Source organism: Mastigoproctus giganteus, chromosome 2, assembly GCF_048544385.1.
Source record: "Mastigoproctus giganteus isolate SK-2022 chromosome 2, ASM4854438v1, whole genome shotgun sequence".
NCBI lineage: Eukaryota > Metazoa > Arthropoda > Arachnida > Uropygi > Thelyphonidae > Mastigoproctus > Mastigoproctus giganteus.
In genome coordinates, this window is record NC_143576.1 from 24,779,581 (window position 1) to 24,799,460 (window position 19,880).

The window sequence follows — 19,880 nt, forward strand, 5'->3', positions numbered from 1 at the left end:
GTGCACGTTAAGCAACCACTGCCAACTGCCTGGATAGTGGGCAACATGCACGATGGGTCCATGAACTCATGTAGCTTGCACCACACACAAAAGCCTTCGTCGGTGTGTTGCACGAGATATTTGGGCTCATCCGACCAGAACACTCATTTCTAGTCCTCTACTGTCCAACCAGGGTGTTGTTGCCACCACAGCATTCGCCGTCGACGATGATCAGAGGTGGAGAGAAGGTGTCTTTTCGGTTGTCCTCATACCTCGGAGTGTGCGCTGCATCGTCGTTTGGGATATTGTTCTTGCGTTTCTCATATTGTATTACGATGTAAACTGTCGCATAGTGACCTGCATTGAGCCCCTACAATGCGCTGCACCCTTCTCTCACCACGAACATCCATCTTGATTAATCTATTACAGTTCTGTCGGCGGGAGATGGCTTGACCCTTTCGACACCATTCTTTGTACGCTTTGTCATTAAACATCCGCAGTGAACTTTATATTATCATATAACATCCGTATACTTATATCAACTTTTAATCCTGAAGGCCATCTTGGCACACGCTTCTTGATTAGACCGGGGTTCGAGCCCGTGACCACTAAATACGGAGAATGCGGAAAGGTCAGAGAATGACCACTGCATATCCCCGGAGAAATATGGCCTTAGTTGCTAATGCTCCTAAAAACCAAACAACAACAACAGCCATCTTGGCAGGGTCTGGCGCTTTTGTACACTTTAACCACAGTGGGCCGTGAACAATCAACAAGACCTACCATTTCCGATATGTAATCACCTGACGCACGAGCCACCACAATCATGACATTTCGAAGCTCCGTGATATCTTTACTCTACTTCCTTTCACTGCTACTTTTGACCTGCACGACACGATGCAAATTGCCACTACTCTAGCGTACGAAGTTTTTCGGCTTTTTAAACTGCGCTCTGTGCGGTATACTCCATTACGGATGGGGTGGTCAGAATTCAGTGATCAGTGACTCTCTCTACCTCATATATATATATATTATTTTAATTTAAAAAAATATATATATATAATTTTATATATATCATCCTGTCACCCAGTGGAATGGCAACAAATCGGAGACCAGACCGCAAAGCTGGAGAGATGGCAATCCTGGGTGCACATAGAACTACAAAAAAGTTGAAGATACATGCATATGAATTTAGGTTGTGTACGAGTCCAAGTGAGATGAAATATCTATCATAGTATACTTAATTGTTTTCGCCGTTCCGTTAGTCCTGGGGTAAATCTTCTGGACAAGCTATTTTTCTCAGATGAAGCGTGGTTGGATGGTTCTATCATACTGATGTTTGTAATTTAGCTAGAATAATTGAGTATCATGGACAGAAAATTCTGGAGGCAAAAGAGAAAAGTGGGAACGTCAGTCATAGCAAACTACTAATAGAATAGACGGGCTATTCTATTAGTAGTTTCTTTACATTCCATATTTGCTTGTTGCATTGAAAAGTGGGTCGCATTTTCATTGGATAACCCTCTGTATTTTGTAATAGAGAAAAGTGTTTGTTTCAATCCTTCTTACAGTGTTTTATTCGTTCTTACGTATTGTGTTATTATTATTAGTAATAGATGGCATTCTGAGTGCAGTCAAACCTCTGATGTCCCGCAACTAGAACTTGCCTCCTACTGCATCTTGGAATTTTCTGGATTTAAGGGTGGTGATATTATTAATAATATAAAGTGATAAAAAGGTCGCGGAAAATATTGCATTTCTTTTGCAACTTATTTTACTTAGTGTTCCACAACATAGCCTTTTTCCCTAGAGAAAGAATAACATAGAGTATATGAAAAATAGTAAATATACATATGCAGTACATATTGCGCAGTACAGTACAATAAATATAAAATTACTTCTCCCTCCAGAATATGCCATATACTTTTTTTTTTTATTAAAGCTTTTAGAAGAAGAACAGCGGGAAGTTTAACACTTACTTCACTGAAATCCCATTGCCGAGTGTATTTGATAATATAATCATTTGAAAATGCTTTTTTCTACAGTAGATAAAGGCGTTCTGAAAGGGACACAGTCCACTTAATTTTCTTGCAGATGGCTATAGGCAAATACGAATTGTGAAAGTTGCGGTATCGATTTTACAGTTGACAGTTTAAAAATGAGAAGAACATTAACTGATCAAACATGTTTAGTGAATCATTAACGCACCGGTAATGCTTCCTGTAGACTCGTGATATTCAGAAACTGAATGATCTATCTTTTATTATGTGTCTCGCTAAACGCGTCCACAAATAGCATTTATTCAATTCCATCACTTAACAGATTTCTCGATGACATTGAAGAGCGTTAAAAACGTTTATGGGTGTGAGGTGAAATCTCCATCCTCTAACATGCTGCTTCGTTGATGACCAGCCCGAGAACTAAATTTGCTCTTTCTCCGAAAATTTTCGGATTCGCCCATTTTTCCTAAACGGATAGCCGGATTTGGGAGTTTCGATTGCGATAAACTTTAGTACTATTAAATGCATTGGAATATACTAAAAATGTAAACAAGGTGAATATCGTTACTTATCTGATATATGTACCCTTATTATTACTTGTCTAAAATAGGAGAATGATTTTCTTTTTCTGTATTCAGTTTGAATGAAAACCAGTGAAAATTGGAAATTAGTTAATAATTGCTGACTAATTTAACTAAAATTGTAATGTCGAGTAATGCTCACTTCAAGTTGACATTAATATTCATTTACGACAGTTTCTTTGTCTTACATGTGACGTTACAATTCTTGAATTCATCTTTTACACCCCTTCCCATGCATGCGCATAGAGAACATATATATTTATATATCAGCAGGAAAATTCTTCCACAGACGATAGTATTTTCAACTTATAGATCGATTACAAAAAAACTGGGGTGTCACCCCCCCCACACACACACCAGTTTTTTATATACATATACAATATCTGTATGTATGTGTGTATATATATACACACACCCGCCCATACCCACGGTATATATATTAAGCTTTCGACTTAGGAGACAGGAACAAATGTATCCATTAAAAGTTTAGAAGATCCGTATTTCCCCCTCGCTTCGTAATTACTCTCTGATCGATAATAGGGGTGGCTGTGGGGGGGAGAAAGAAGAAGAAGAATGAAATCGGGAGAACAACAGAGCCCCGTTTATCCTTCTAGCCATGTTGCTTTCAGCTACATTATTGACGGATAAGTATCAAGCGTGTACGTCGTGGTGTAATATCATTGCTCTGATAAGATTTAGTGGGTTAGGTTCTACATCTACAGATCTATTGATTCAGTGAGTTTCCGCAGCTGGGAAAATCCCGGACTTCAGTTGCTTTACCAATTTTCCCGACGCATTGCTTTGTGAATCAAAGAAGATTACTTGGCGATAGAACAGATCCTTTTCTTATATGCTAAAAGTCTACACAGGAGTATTTTAATGCTGAATGAGGCAGTTTTATATATAAACAAACAAACTACAGTTGCCATTAGGCAGTTATTTTCACAACTGTGAGAGTAATACCGAGATCGTCTCCTCCTGTTTTCTTTTTTATTTTCCAGAAATGATATTAGTAATATCCCTGCTTTTATATAATAGGAATAATCTCCAACCCATAATTGTGGCTTACAAAGGACAGTGTGCATGATTAATATTAAATTGATAGTTTAGCATTTTCGTGTTTAATTAATTTTAGATACTAAAGGTGTAGACTTTATGTACCTCACACCCATTACACTCAATCTACTAAACTAATAACTATTACGTTTTGCATTCCATTCGGAATGCAATCATTAGGTCAGAATTTTCGTGAATGTTGAATGTATATAAATAATATAGTCGTATGTTCAGAGTTTTACTGTGTAACAAAAAAAAAAAAAAAAAAAGTTCCTTTATCAAAAGGATTAATGGGTTGCGACAGGCCAAGGCTGATTACACGAAATCACTAGCAGAGAGCTATGAATAACAAGTTCTACTCGTACATAATTACAGAAAGAGAGAGAGATCGATCGAGATCAAATAGACGACTTACATGATCAAGGTGACCGAGTTTCAGGGTCGGGGTGGTTTGTCCCGTAAAGAAAGTCCAGTTGAAGGGGCAGATGAGTTTAGGTAGGTATTTTATAACCCTATTTACAGTTTAAAGAACCTTCAAACCACGAGAAAACAAGAGATAAGGAGTCAGCTATAAAATAAGAGATACAATGATCTTAAAGAAGAGGACCGGAAAAGCTACTGAGGGAAGATGAGACTCCAAGGGTCGGACAGTACACGACCTTGTACGAGGTATGGCTATAAAGTCCGCTTTCCCCACCTCCACCTCAATCGTAGTGTTGTTGATTTTATTTGCAAGTTACGTGATGAGAAGCTTTTTGTAAGTGGTACTTTTTACTTTCAGTGTTTTAGATGTTAGTCAAGTCGACTGCACAACTTAAAATAATCGTTGATGTTGTTTGAAGTAAAACACTTTGTCTTAGATGAGCAACATTCGGTATTCTAAATAAAATGTATTACTGTATATGCGTAATGTTTCAGGTTAAAGTTTTTAAAGTAAACGGTCATGACTTGCACTGCTCTTGTGCGTTACAAACGAACAGAAGCAGTGCAAATCAAAGCATAGTCATTAATGGTAGATGCTCTAAATCTGTAATTGATCCTGTAATATGAGTTATAATAAAAATAAGATTAAAAAATAGTTTACGCGAAAGTCACTTGGTTGCTATTGGCATACGTAGCATCACTTGCCGCATTTTCCGTTAGGCTGATTTGTCCCTTTTTTTTAGGCACTTTAGCATATATACCTATTTGTCTTCACAATGTCTGTCTGGCTCCACATGTAATAACTCGCCTTCCTGAGGGTGGTTCTTCTTGAAGGTCTTTGACTCCATGCTGGTGGTTGAAACGGTGATCTGGATGGTCATACTTGTTCCGTATGACACATTTCTTTGACTTCCTTGCGTTAGGTCTGTATATTTTCTGATGTTTTCCTCGTAGGTTTTCTGGAGGTTGCTGTTTGGCACCGCTGTATCGATCAGGTGGGCAGCCGTTTCCTTTAACATTAACCACACACAACACAAAAACACAAATAATGTTTTTGTGTTGTGTGTTTGGTTAATTTTCTCTCTCTCTCTCTCTCTCTCTCTCTCTTTAATAACGTTTATCTTGGGCAGGGAACTTGTTGACAAGGATTTTGTTTATCCTTAACAAGTTCTTATTATTATATTTTGTATTTGACTATTAATAATGTGTATTTTATTACTATTAATGAAAGTAAGGTTATGGGCAGATTTTAACATAATCTTCTAAGTATATCATTATGTCGGAATACTCAAAACTAGGCAGTAGTCTTATAATTAAGACTGATGTTATAGGGCCTATTCTTATAACACATAAAACATGTTCGGGGGCAAGGCGAAACTGCTATTTGTCCTGTCCCAACCACGAAAAATTTTCAAATTCGCTGGCAAATTACGATTAACGAGGAAAGTAAATTAAATCTGGACATGGTCCTGTACAGCTGGCTTTCTAAAACTTTTGAAGGATGCAAAATTGTGGCGTTTGCAGACGACCTGACTATGGTTGTTTCTGGGAAATCACGCTCCGACCTTGAAAACAAAGCAAATCTTGTCCTAGCAGATCTCTACTCCTGGACAGTTCTCAACAAGCTTCAAATCAGTACCAGCAAAACAAAAATGATGCTTTTTAAATCAAAGCTTGACCTACGTCGCCCACCACAAATCAAGATCTCCGGAAAACAGCTTCCTATTGTGACACAGGCTAAAGTCCTAGGGGTGATCATTGACCATAAGCTGAGCTTCCTTCCACATCTACAATACCTAGGGGTCAAAACGAAAAGATTTTCAGCTGCAATCATGAGGATCTCCAAGAGCAACTGGGGACTCTCCAACAAAACACTCTCTCTGTATTATAAAGCTATATTCGTCCCCATTGTGACCTACGCAGCAGGAGCGTGGTTTCACCGGGTTCAACGAGTACATATGAAAGTCAAGGTCAACTCCATTCAACGTGCTCTTGGCCACGCACAGATTATGCCGAACAGTGTCTACAGCTGCCATCCAGGTGATAGCTGGAACTCTGCCGCTTGATCTATTTGTTATCTTCAGAGGGCTTAATTTCAGAATTAAAAAGAAAATACCAACGAAGATACAGGGCCTAGAACTAAATCTCAATACTGACCCCAAAGCAGAAAGAGCTCGCTGTTATAAGGAACTCGTCAACGTTTGGCAGTCTAGATGGAACACCTCACACACAGGCTCCGTTACCAGAAAATCCCTCCCTGATGTCACTTTCACAACCCTGAAAACGGTAAAGACCTGGCTTTCTCTCACCTTGGAATCCTCCTACTTGGTTACCGGACACGGGTCCCTCAACGAAAAGTTACATCAACTGGGTTTGCTACCAACAGATCGCTTTTTCTTCTCCACGTGCTGTCTGGAGTTCCCACTCTAGTGCAGCCAGTTTATTTATTCATTCATTTTCATTTCATTTCATTTATTTATTTATTTTATTTTATTTATTTTTCTCTTCTTTATTTTCTAAATCAAATTATTCTTTTCTTTATTTTTATTAAATTATTATTTTTCTTATTTATTTAATTTGTTCTTCACGCGCTCTGCCTTTTGATCCCACTCTAGCGCAGCCAATTTATTTACTTATTTTATATCTATTTTTCTCTCTCTTTTTTTTTTTTTTTTTTTTATTCACGCGCTCTGCTTCGAGTTCCCACTCTAGTGCAGCCAATTTATTTATTTATTTTATTTTATTTTATTATTTTTATTTCTATTTTTATTTTATTATTTCTATTCCTATTTTTTTTTCTTTTTTTTTATTATATATATTTTTTAATTAAATTTTTTTTTCTTTTCACGCGCTCTGCCTTGAGTTCCCACTCTAGTGCAGCCAATTTATTTAAATTGTTTTTTCTTCTTCTTCTTCTTCTTATTTCCCTATTTTTTATTATTATTTTTTATCATTATTATTTAATATATATATATATTTTTTATTAATTAATTTATTATTATTATTTTACTCTTTTTTTTTTTTTTCCCCTAACTGCACCACGGGTGTTTTTTTTTTTTTTTTTTTTTTTGGCTTTTCTGTCTTTATCTCCTCCCTCTGAAATGGGCCTCCAGAGGAATCTGTTCCACCTTCTGGCAACACTAGGTGGGTCAGAGTCTCTCTTGAGACAGTACGTGTTTTTCTGGGACTGGCCCACCTTCCCGTGGTGTGGACGAGTACCCAGAATCATCTGTCCAGGCGACTGATGCTTCTGGGTAGCCAAGTGGCCAGAACATAACAACAGAACATACACATAATACACACAAACGTACGTCACACACATATCTGGCCCATTTGTAGTGATACTGTTCTTCACAGAGACACAAGGCGGAGTTGAACAAACGTTCTAGGTGCCGCCCTTACATATACACATGTCCACATGGACAAGCCGATATAAAACAAAAAAGTTAAGCTTTTCAGTCATTTAGATCATTGCTGTTTATTGAATTCTTCGAATAATTTTACATTAATAGCTCAATATTTTAGCCAAAATGGCACTGATGGATTACCAATCGACCCACTTAAGACGTGATTGCATATTTAAGAGAGATCTGCCATCTATAGTAAATTTTGCAAAATCGTAGGATTATTCGCTTTGCCCGTGAACCCCTTGCTCTAACGTCCTGTGTGGAATTACAGTTCAGTTACTTTGAGAATACATGACTGTGTAAGATCTTACAAATATAATAGGAATATCTGTTTTGCTAAAATAAATCCAGGAAGGGCAATGGGAAAGTGAGAATTATTATTAATGCCCGAGTATTAAGTTAAAGATAGTAAGTATTAAGATTGGATATTTAGTTTTAATGTAAATAAGGTTAAAGTTTGAAGAAACACTGGATTTGAGGATGGGAAAGGTATAGACGTATATGTTAAATAGCGGCTAAATGGAAACAAGTAATTTCGAGTAATATAAAAGAGCAAACAGGGACAGCAGCACTAGGTAGAGGGTGCCATTTGAGAACAGGCATGAAAGGGTTGCTTAGGGCAAGAACAATAGGACCGTGAAACGGGATTTACGAAGCGTCTCTTTTGATCCAAGCCACCGTTAGGAATAAACAGGAAATTAGTGGACATCCAGTGTTCGTCTAAAAAGAAAACGGCATCAGGGTGGCTGATATTTTAGCAAGTTGGCCATATTTAGCAGAGAAGGTGTGAACACGAAACGGAGTGTTTTGGAGGTGATCGGCAAACATGAAAAGGTCATACTGCCGTGTGAAAAAAACAAACAAACAAACCCGCTTCTAGAGAAGGGTTGGTTTGTGCGCTAGGGAGACGGCTGTGGTCCGGAAAATTAAGCAGAGTATGAGGATTGATTGCGAGCCCTGTGAAGGCGTTCCAAACTTCAGAGAAGAAAATGTTCGAAAGGAGAGAGTGTAGTTGAGGGACTTCTTGAAAATACGTGGGAGAAAGTGGATTGTGGTTTTTTTGAGTGCGGGGGACAGTTATATAGGAGAGCTAGTAATGTAGGCATTTGTAAAGAGTCTGAAAGAAAACTCGCGAAGGAACTGCTCATGGGTTCTAGTTCCGACTGCAGAAAATGAGCCAAGTATGTACACCTGTGAATATATCGTCTACAGAAGTACGTCATGTCAAGAGTTCCCAGAAGTGAATGCGAGCCTGTCAGCATCGAAGGGAAACGGGAGTGCCCCCAGAAGTGAACGTATGCCTGTCCGCCACTAAGGAAGCAGAGTGCCCAAGAAAGGGAAAGAAAGCCTATCTACCAAGTTTGGTTTGGTTTTTTTTTTTTTTCTTTAGGAGCATTAGCAACTAAGGCCATATTGCTCCGGGATATGCGGTGGTCATTCCCTGACCTTTCCGCATCCTCCGTATTTGGTGGTGACGGGCTCGAACCCCGGTCTAATCAAGAAGCGTGTGCTACGCACTGCTGCTCCTTCCCACCTGGCTACGGAGGCGCCTCTATCTACCAGGAAGGAAGCTTGAACGCAAGGAAATTGGGAGTAGCGGCCATTTCGGAATATAAGTCTGTTCTTGTTTTTTTTTTTTTTTTTTTTTTCCTCGAATCGTGAACTCAAGGACTCATAACCTAGCTCTGTAAGGAGTGATGTTCCTTTCAAAAAAAAAAAAAAAAAAAAAAATACATGTTTTATTAGGCAAGTTAGTTACTAAGGTTGAGATAATTTGTTATGAATGTTAATGATTATGAAATAACGAAAGTGTGGTACAGGGAAGTGTGGTAAAGTAATAGTATAACGGAATTAGTAAAGAAATTATATTTATAGGGGTAGTATTGTAAGGATATGTTAACCTGTACCATTAGTTTAGGCCAGGTGCCAACACAAGATAACATATCAGATGAGGTGTAAAGAGAAAGAAGTTTTATTAATAGAGAAACCTCATAAGTAAAGAAGGATGACTAAGATGGTAACTAAGGTAGAATGAGTGACTTATCGTGAACATTATTGAGGTAAGAAGACATCAGTTGCAATGCACTTCATGTGTTAAAGGTTATAAAAAGAGTAATGAGTTGAAATGAGTTTTACTGATGTAATGATAAAAATTGGTAATGGAAGAGAATGATTGAGTAATCATTATTGATTCATATTAAGTAAGATACAACTGATACTGTAAGAACTATTCTTACACTTATTTTTAGGAATTTATAAATTATCAAATTTTAATAAATAACTAAGTTAAAAACAGACAAGCACTCAGTAGAATTGTTTGTGCTGTTTACTCTTCGAAAGTGAGAGATTAGTGTAGCAGCAGGAGGGACGCTGACCAGATTATGATACAATGGGTAGGCCAGATGATGCAGTTCGTCCCTACAGAAAATAAGGGCTGTGGCCAACATACCATAGCAGGGGACAAAAGAACGCCCACACCCCTAAATGGTTTCGAACCCCATCCAAAAGGGAGACCCAGATCAGTAAACAGACTCAAGATGTAAACAAAGTACAAACAGGCCGACACGGGAAGCACTCAATGATTTCACAGGTGATGTCTTGTAAGGAAGCGTGACGGAAGAGGTAAGTGTTGCGGGCATCCCAAAGATAGTTTTGAGATTGGTTAGAGCCGGATGTTGTCAACACAAAGAAGTGAGCTCGACCTACCAGACGCGGGTCTAGGCGACGAGAAAAAAAAATAAGCGAATAAAATTGAAGATGAAGAGAGAGAGAAAAATATGATTGGAGGAAAAATAAGGGAGTTGGAAACAAAACTCGGATGCAGAAGAAGACAGACAGAGCCCGAGAGTCAGAGTCCCGAAGCCTGGAAGGGAAAGATCCGGAGGAGAATCCCGGAGGTGCGAAAGAGTGGCGGAAAGATATTTTTTTGGAGTGCGGGGAAACGCGTACGGAAAGTTAGATCATGATAGTTTAGTGGGTGCAGATAATAGCGAAAGGCAGAATGACCTGGAGGAAGTCCTGAGTGTGGGAAAGTCAACGTGGAGACGGAAAAGAGCCGTAAGCCCAGCTGATCAGGGAAGACATCGCAGGAAGGCCTAAAGGATCGGAAACTTACCCAGGTGGTAGAAAAAAATGATACCAAGTAAGTCAGCTTAGTGAATGTTACTAACGAGAACAGGGTTGTAAAGAAATCCATGGGAGAAAATTGGACAGGACAGTTTTAGAAGTATTGTAACGTGTAGAATACTAATTTGTAAAGATAGGAATAAGATATTATAGAAATAGAGAGAGAGAGTGAGTGAATGTTACTCATCTGTGACTAGAGGTATTGATGAGAAATTTTAAAGAAATGTGTTAAAAGTAAAACAGTGGGTTTCTGGAATTGTCTAATTGCTATTAATGGAGTTAATTGTATTCGATAGAAATTTCCTCCTTAAAGTATGTAAGAAAGAATGAAACAAATTATTGGTGTTATTCAGAATATGTTGAAAGGGGATATATATATATATATTTGATCATATAAAAGAGTATAGGATAGAAATTTTAGATTTTTATTGAAACATAGTGGAAGTTTATAGATGGCTTAAGGAGAGTAATTAAGGGAGGACACCATTTCATGTGTGATGATAATTACTGTGTTGTAAAATTTTGATATTATGAATAATTATAAAGGTGTAAATAATTCTTGTACAAATAGATAAGTAAATAAATATAGTTTGTTTTTATCATGAGCTTTATGTGTGATATTGACACCAACTATTAACAATTAGTGGTACGAACTATCCAAGCTAGGGAAGCTAGAGTAAAGAGAAAAATAATAAAATAAAGTCCTTAGAACTTGGATCTTCTGATAAAATTAATGGATAATATATATTATGCAGCAGGTAGCATGTGGGCCTTGGAAGGAAATTGAGGACCCCCCTGTTTAAAGGAATAAAGAAAATAACAACAACAGCCTTTATGGTTCCAAGGAAAAGGGGGAAAGAAATAGCCAAAGGGATAAATTAAAAAGTAAGGAAATATCATCCTTAAACATCCCCCCCCCCCACAATACAAACTGATGTTAATAATTTGTAAATTTAGAATAGTTGATGAGGGAGAAATAGTGTATTGTTACTAGTATGGTTCATATATATGGAAATTTGTATGCATGTATTTTTTTTGTAAATGCTGTATATAATGTTCATTAAAGGTTTGTAATTTTTTTGTAAATAAATGTGTGTAAATAAACCAGCTTTACACACCCTAGAATCTGGGGTGTGTAAATCCGACTGCAATTCACAGAATTGCAGTCGGATTTGCGTTTTGTGGGCTCTTTGAAGACTTCAGTAGGGTTAAATCAAACAAAAAGAACCCCCACAACTGCATTAGAAACTTGGAATTCTCTTAAGACTTGTGGTAAAAGTGATTTCGAAACAACAACAAAAGTCCGAACATAACGGGAATCCGTTTTGTTTTATTCATTTCTGATGTCCTGTTTATAGCATCGCATTAAGTAAATTATTAAAACAGAAAATGTTTCCAGTTATCGTTTCCAAAAGCAGTGCTATTTGTAGATTAAATATTACTCTGCTCTGCTTTTAAATGTAACATTTTGTTTCATTGCAATAGTAAACAGTTATTTTATTACATCAATAACGATGGAAGTTATGGCTTATTATTGTGATTTTTAAAACCTAAGTGTTCCTTCATACATTCGCGGTTGACTTAAATTATACATTTTAAATCTTAAACTAATTATACAGATTACAGTAAGTCTTCAGCAGTAAACTTTTAAATGCATCTAATGCAGTCTTGTTCAAAGGAAAAGTGAACTGTTCATGTTGTATCTAGACAGTCGTCATTAGTTTTAAGTTATGTTGACGCGCTTCTAATTAATTGGATCTGTTAGTGGTTGTATTTTCAGGCTCAAGATATCTTAAGTATGTGGAGATGGCTAATTTGAGGAAGTTTTTAAAAATTCCAGTCATGAAATATTAATGATAAAAAAATTTGAATCGGTATTAAATCAAAAATCCAGCGGAATTTACTAAATGAGAATCACCAATGTACGGCTACATATTTGATTTTTTTTCAAGCTTTTTCATTGGTTAAACGATGTTCGATGGTTCTTTGCTAAAGAACATTCACCAGTATCTAGCAGCTAGGTGATTAATTACGAATTAATTATCCGTGTACCTAATTACACAATGCGCGATGCCGATATAGGGACGAGGAGATAGCTTTCCTATTTAAGGGTGAGACACAAAGACGGGACTTAAGTGGCATTTTGTGCAAGTGCATAAAGTAGAGAAGCAGAGGCAGGGAGAGAGGGAGGGAGGGAAATGCAGATAGTGAGAAAAATTATCATTATGGTAACAGCGAAGTTCACAAAAAAAAAGAGAGAGAAAGAAAAGAAAACAGAAATTACTACTAAAACCTAGAATGAATTGTAATTAAATGGTATATTTTTAATATACAGTATGGTACTTTACTGTGGTTAAATGGATCTTTGAATACAGTTTTTCTCGATCACATGTCGTTTTGCATCGAAGTTTCTTGACTAGTATAGGCAAAGGGCCGGGATGTTTTTAGGAAATCTTAATTTTAATGAACAGTAGCTCTGAAACTATTCTTGATGTCAGTCTTAGCCATAAGATCTAAGCATATTTTTAACCGATGTCAACTCATTTCAAGATTGTTGTTTTGATTATTAAATCACAAGCGTATAAATAAATGATGAAAGAAGCGTGATCCACTTCCGATTAAATTAAATATTAAGTGATTTTAAAAGAACAGAAAAAATTATTGATGGGAACTTCAATGAAAAAGAAAAAAAAAAAAATCCTTAAAAATGCTTTTAGCGTCTTTTTTCAAAAATAAATAGGATTATGGGAGAGTTTTTGTGTTCATTAATAATTTAAGTGTTTTGAAGTTGAAGGAAACCAAATTTTTAAGTGCGTATCGTGAACACTTGTACGGATATAATACACTGGCGCAATATGATCTAAGACAATGGTGCGCAAACTGTGGCATGCGACCTCCAGAGGGGTCGCGGCAATTTTTAAATACGGTAAAATATTTTTTTCTGTACAGACCTTACTACTCGAACGAAGTCTGAGATACGAATGAACCCTACTGCCACTCTTTATTTTGTTAGGGGTGACGCAGGTGGCATTCTTACTTATTGTGCGCATCGGGAATACGCCTTAATTTGCTCACTGGCTATGGATACACAGAAAGCAGCTGAGTCGGTGTTTTTTAACCTTTTTGTTGCTGCGGCACACCACACATTACAGTCACTACTATATTCATATATTCACAAATGGGAAGTGATTTCTGTTAGGTATATTTAATAATACACTTATTATTTGTATATTATAGGTGAATACATCTAGTACTAGGAATCAAAACGCGACGTCACGTTGATCGCCGAAGGCGCAGCATAAATAAACAAATTTTTTGTTTGAATTCATTTTGGTTATCATCCAGATTATGGGTACCCCTTCGAAGGAAGTCGCTTCTTTTGCCTGAATCTTAGTTAGGGTGTTTATCCCCACTTTGCCGCTGTTTTAAAATCGGGAACTCCAGGGGCTCAGAGAGTATGGGCTTGGCACACCCAGGGTCCTGAGCTGGACATCATCATTCATTCTTCATCATCATCATTCAATATCATCATTCTTCTCTTTTTTGATGATTCCCTTCTCTCTCCATAAGCCTCATTCCTTATACCATATGGCTAATAAAAAGAAATTTTAAATCGCAAGGTGGGGAAAACACCCTAAGACTAACCATAGTGGGCTAGGCAGGTCAATCACTTGTACTCGTAACGATCAATATGATGGAGTATGAGATTGTAAAGACTAAACCACGATTTTAATATTGGCTGACCTTGCCGCTGTTTTAAAATTGTAAAACGAGTTCTCGATTTTAAAACAGCGGCAAGGTGAGGATAAACACTCTAAATAAGATTCAAGCAAAAGAAGCTACTTCCTCCGGAGGTGTACCCATAATCTGGAGTATAACCTTAATTTTTATTATTAAACTTGGGTTTATTATTATTATTATTTTTATTATTTTTTTTTTATTTGCATTTTCCGCGGCACACAGGTTGAGAAGCACTGCGACTTCTCGGTAGTACGTGTCACTATTACTGACAAGTACTACTCAGCTTTTCGTTCTTCTGCTACCTTTCCAGTTTTTATTTCGCTCGTTTCATTGTGATTATCGTTGTTTTTAAGAAAAAAAAAAAAAAAAAAATATATATATATATATATAATATATATATATATATTTTACCATGGACAATTGGATAATCAGATCATCACCACGCCGGATGGAAAATACTCGAGTTCGATCCCTTCAGTGATGCTAGGAATTTTTATGGGCCTTTTTCACATCATTGCTGAGTTAGTTGGTCTCAGGTGACGGTAGTATGCTTTTTTTATATCCTGGAAACTCGGATTTTTGTCCAGTAGAACAGCAAATCGACCACAGAACACTTGGCAATTTACAGACATATTATATATCTTGACCGAGCGCCTACTCGGGCGCACACACGGAGGTTTGTTCTTTGGTTGATGGTTTTTGAAACATTGCTCGTCGTCCCCTATTAAAGTTCATGGTTAAAAAAAGAAGGGGGGGGGACTTTCATATTAGGGAGACCAGAGAACCAACTCATCTTCCCAAGTATAAGATATCTATAAATTGCGAGTGTACTTTGGTCGATTTGCCTGTTTTGCTCGACGAAAAAACTCGAGCCTTGCTGTCTACGCCTGAGACCGACTAACTTAGCCTCGGAGTGAAAAAAGCCCATAAAAGTTCCTCGCCTCGTTGACGGGATTCGAACCTGGGCCCTTCCACCTGATGTGAGGTGGGCAAAGTCCACATCAAATGGTAATGGAGATATTTATAGAATTTTATGCAGGGCGGCTCCACAACTTTAGTTCAACAATGTGATGATACAGTACTGTGAAGCCGACCGGGCTAGCCAGGTGGGTAAAGTGCCTGCCTGGCAACCCAAAGGTCGCGGGTTCGAATCCCGCCTCGGGCTTGGATCAAAGTACTGCAAAAACCTTGGGAGGTGTACTATGGCCACAGAAGCCGATGCGCCAACAACTACAAAAAAAAAAAAAGAAAAAAAAAGTACTCTGAAAATGGCCGGAAGGGTGTGTAATGTTGTGTTTGCGCGATGTAAATGTTTTTGTGTTGTTTAGTTGTTTCTGGCCACTTAGTCACCTACAAAACCAGCCTATTATCCGTCTACACCACAGGGAGTTGGGCTACAACTAATACAAGATTGACAAGATTGTTTAAGATGTAGCCGTCTTAAACAGTCTTGTCAACTGTGCTGGTCCTTAGACGGATAAGATCCTGCACTCACTAGAGGTTGTGCAATATCATGGGTGTCAGCCATTCAGTAGTTAAGACAGCCCACGGCTCAACTACATGCAAAAAAAAAAAAAAAAATAATAATAATAATTAATTAAAAATAAAAGTAATAAATAATGAAAAGGGGGAGGAAAGAAAAGGAAGAATGGAGAAATTAAACAATGTTATTAAATAGTAAAAATGGTTCAGCGATTCTACAAATAGTAATGGTAATGAAGATAGTCTCACATTGTGGTACTCTTCTTCTTCTGTTCGTATAGTAGTGCAACTGTGGTTGAGATTTTTGATTTCTTATTTTCTACATTTTAAAAGGTGACTATGAAGAATGGAGACTTGTTTCCCTTTAATCTTAAAATAATCGCTCAAAATATTGAGTGCCACTATCGATACCGACACTCAGAATTCTGTTGCTCCTTAACAATCATAAAATATTAACCATTTGGATTTCTGATGATTTGTCTCCTCCGCGTCCCGGTGAAACACCTGCTGGTACGTCTGAATCAGTTCCATGAGTGACTCAGAAACACTATACCTATAGAACTCATATTTTCATTCCTATGCAAAAACAGTGTTTCCGGATACTTTGTGAGGAATACATTGATTTGATTTTGTTCTGCCATCTTGAACAGGATGGAAATATGCTCGATTCACAAGTGCCATGTTGCAAAATAAGCAGAAAGCTATTATCTCTTTATATTGAAATTGAAAACCTGCACACTTGTTCTACACCTGCTTTTTGGGCACCTTCTGCTTTCCTTTGCATGCTGTTAAAAAGAATGAAAAATTTAAAAAGCTATTAAATTAAATTAAACATATCTAATAATAATAGCCTAAGACTGAAAATCAAAGAGATGCGGCATATGCAACAAGTAACGATCATCGCATCAACTACCGGTATGGTGCCAAAGACCCTACATAACAGCCTAGCAGCATTAGGTCTCCCAGAGAACACCTACAAGGAACTCCAGAAAGTTGCAATCCTGAACACCTGTAGGTTGTTGTTGTTGTTGTTATTTGGTTTTTAGGAGCATTAGCAACTAAGGCCATATTGCTCCGGGGATATGCGGTGGTCATTCCCTGACCTTTCCGCATCCTCCGTATTTGGTGGTCACGGGCTCGAACCCCGGTCTAATCAAGATGCGTGTGCTACGCACTGCTACTCCTGGCTACGGAGGCGCCAACACCTGTAGGATAGTCAGAGAGTTCCTCGACCAACAGCAACACCAGACATAACAACCACCCTGTGTACTTGGTAGCAACACCCGTCACGGGATGGACCTCCCAATAAGGGATAAATGATATAAGAGTAATAATAATGCTTTCATTAATGAAATTTATTGGAAAGTGAGCGAACAGTGTTGAGTTTAAAATAAGCTCGCTAATTCACAGATCAATGAGAAGACGCTGATTTAAAACCTATCTACTTTCAGCTTCAAGTTAAATATAAATATAAAAGAAACGTCACCTGGACTGGAAATGATTCTTGGACTTCAGTCTCTATCGTCGATTTCCCAAAAACCAAAATTAGAGAGGAAGGAGGATTTTATTTGGATTTATTCCTTTTTGGAACGTTTAAAAAAATAAATAAATAAATAAAAAAAATAAAAATAATATATATATACATAAGCGGAAAGCTCTTTAAATATGAGCGCTATAGGCGTTAAAAATGCATGGCACTTTGGATTGATCACGGGAGCAGAATAAACAGTGCTAAAAGCGGGAGTTTTACAAGGGCAGTCTTCCTCCCCAGTTGTCCTGTTTTCGACCTGCTCGTGTAACTATTGTCAATGCACCCATACCACACCAGTTTCAAATAGAATCGCATACCTGTGTAATCAGGCACTTTTGAATTTTGTGCTTTAATGATCCAAAACTTGCATTATATGATTTTGACTTTTCAATTCCATAATCAGAAAAAGAAACTCCTTGTGCGATCACTTTCCAAAATTAGGTATGTACAAATCAAGTCAAACAAAACACAGTTACTGCTGGTAATTCTTGCTCCCATTCTGCCGACCGGGCTAGCCGGGTGGGTAAAGTGCCTGCCTGGCAACCTAAAGGTCGCGGGTTCGAATCCCGCCTCGGGCTTGGATCAAAGTACTGCAAAAACCTTGGGAGGTGCATTATGGCCACAGAAGCCGATGCGTCAACAACTACACCCCGCTCCCATTCTCTTGACTGTTAGAAGACATCATTCATTAAAGCTGAAAAACTTGCAAGAAATAGACAATGCAGTACTTATTTTTCTTTCTTTTGTGTTGTTTTCGATAATTTAATTTTTAAAATGTCTGTCCTTGACTGGTTTTATACAGATACATCTCTTAATCTTATAATTTAAAAAACTTCAACTGGTTACAGGAGTAACTTCAGTCCATCTAAAACTCATTGCTTGTCCTATTTCTCTTTAAAAAAAAAAGTTTTATAGCAATTTCTCTTATTAAATTCATTAACCTAAGTTCCCAAAATAACCCGTTTAATTAATAACCCGTTTCTTACAAATTCCCTCCACTCTATCGATAGGTGCAGTGTTTGCTGCATGCTTTTTCTGGAGGTACAGTATTTACAGTAGTTCTGTTCTTCTGAATTTGCGTTTGTAACTCCACTCTTTCTTCGTAATCAGCCCTCGACTAGTTATCCACATCTCAATTCCAAACTCACTGAACTAATTTTTCCTTCCACTTCTCTCTCTCTCTATTTGGAACAGCCTTCCTTCCTTCAGCACACGCTTCTTGATAGACCGGGCCCGTCAAATCGAGCCCGTGCCCACCAAATATGGAGGATGCGGAAAGGTCAGGGAATGACCACCGCATATCCCCGGAGCAATATGGCCTTAGTTGCTAATGCTCTTAAAAACCAAATAACAACAACTTCCTTCCTTCGAAGAAAGTTCTTCGGTGGGCCTTCTTTCAACAGGTGAAGTTCTTCGCAGCAGCCTTCCTTCGAAAGAAGGCTGTTCCGAAGAACTGCCCTCCACTTTGACTGCGTAATTGGTGGATTGTTTACTTACATAATACAGTAATTGTAATATAAGATGGGAACGATGCCTGTAGATATAAAAGCCATTGAAGAATTTTGAACTTCGGCTAGTTCAAATCAAAGACTTAGTTTTCCATTCGTATTATATGGCAGCACTGATTGGCGAATTCCATCGCGCTTTCCCGTCAGACTTAAAATGATTTTTGTTATTCTTTTGTCCATTCAATCAAAGTTTGTATGGAAATTATGGAAATGGACTGACGTACATGTAGTGTTTATTATTAATGGCTTACTCGCGAAAATGTGTCGATGCTTACCTACCTACAAATACAGACTTTAGATTTTCCCAATATATGCCTGTCTATTTGTGTGAATAATGCAACGCGTAATGAGAACAGTAGTTATTAAAATACTGTGTAGAGGAAGTTCATTTTAAATGCCCCGCAAAGCCATATAACATCATAACCGCGATGGAAGTTGAGACGGTTTTACAATATTCAGGTTCCTTACCATAGATCTGAATAAAGAACTTTAGAAACGTGAAGGTCTGTCTTTGCAGATTACTTGTAAATTATGGGTTAAGTTATTTTAAAAACTGTTCTGTTCTTTATGTACAATTGAGTGTCAAAAAGGCCTATTCTGTATAACGCCTAACGACTTCTATTATATAGTATGGAACGTATAAAATAAAACTGTGTTAAACTTTTGACATACTAGACGCGAAAATTTCTAAAAAAAAAAAAAAAATATATATATATATATATATATATATATATATATATATATAATCTTCTGTTCAATTTCACTACATTTTTTATGTTGTCCAATTTCTCCTCTCGTATCCTCCCTCACTCAGTGCGATCAGAATAAATAATTTATAATATGTGAAGCGCTGTGTCTTTTGTTTGTACAGTAAATGGTGGGAAACAATTCGTGCTCTGTCCTCTTGTCTGCAGATTTATTGCCATCTGAACATTGTATTTTGTTTGGCGAGATTTTACCCCGCCTTCACTCATCCTTCGCTGTCTTTGTGTGTGTGTGTAAGAGAGAGAGAGAGCGAGAGAGCGCTTTATAAAATTCCTTAGGAA

General features: G+C 37.5%; 1 protein-coding gene across 2 annotated transcripts in view; it reads left to right on the top strand.

Moving 5' to 3' along the window:
- Nucleotides 1-19,880, top strand: part of LOC150089225 (uncharacterized) — an 820,044-nt gene that overhangs the window by 239,685 nt on the left and 560,479 nt on the right. The window lies entirely within an intron of this gene.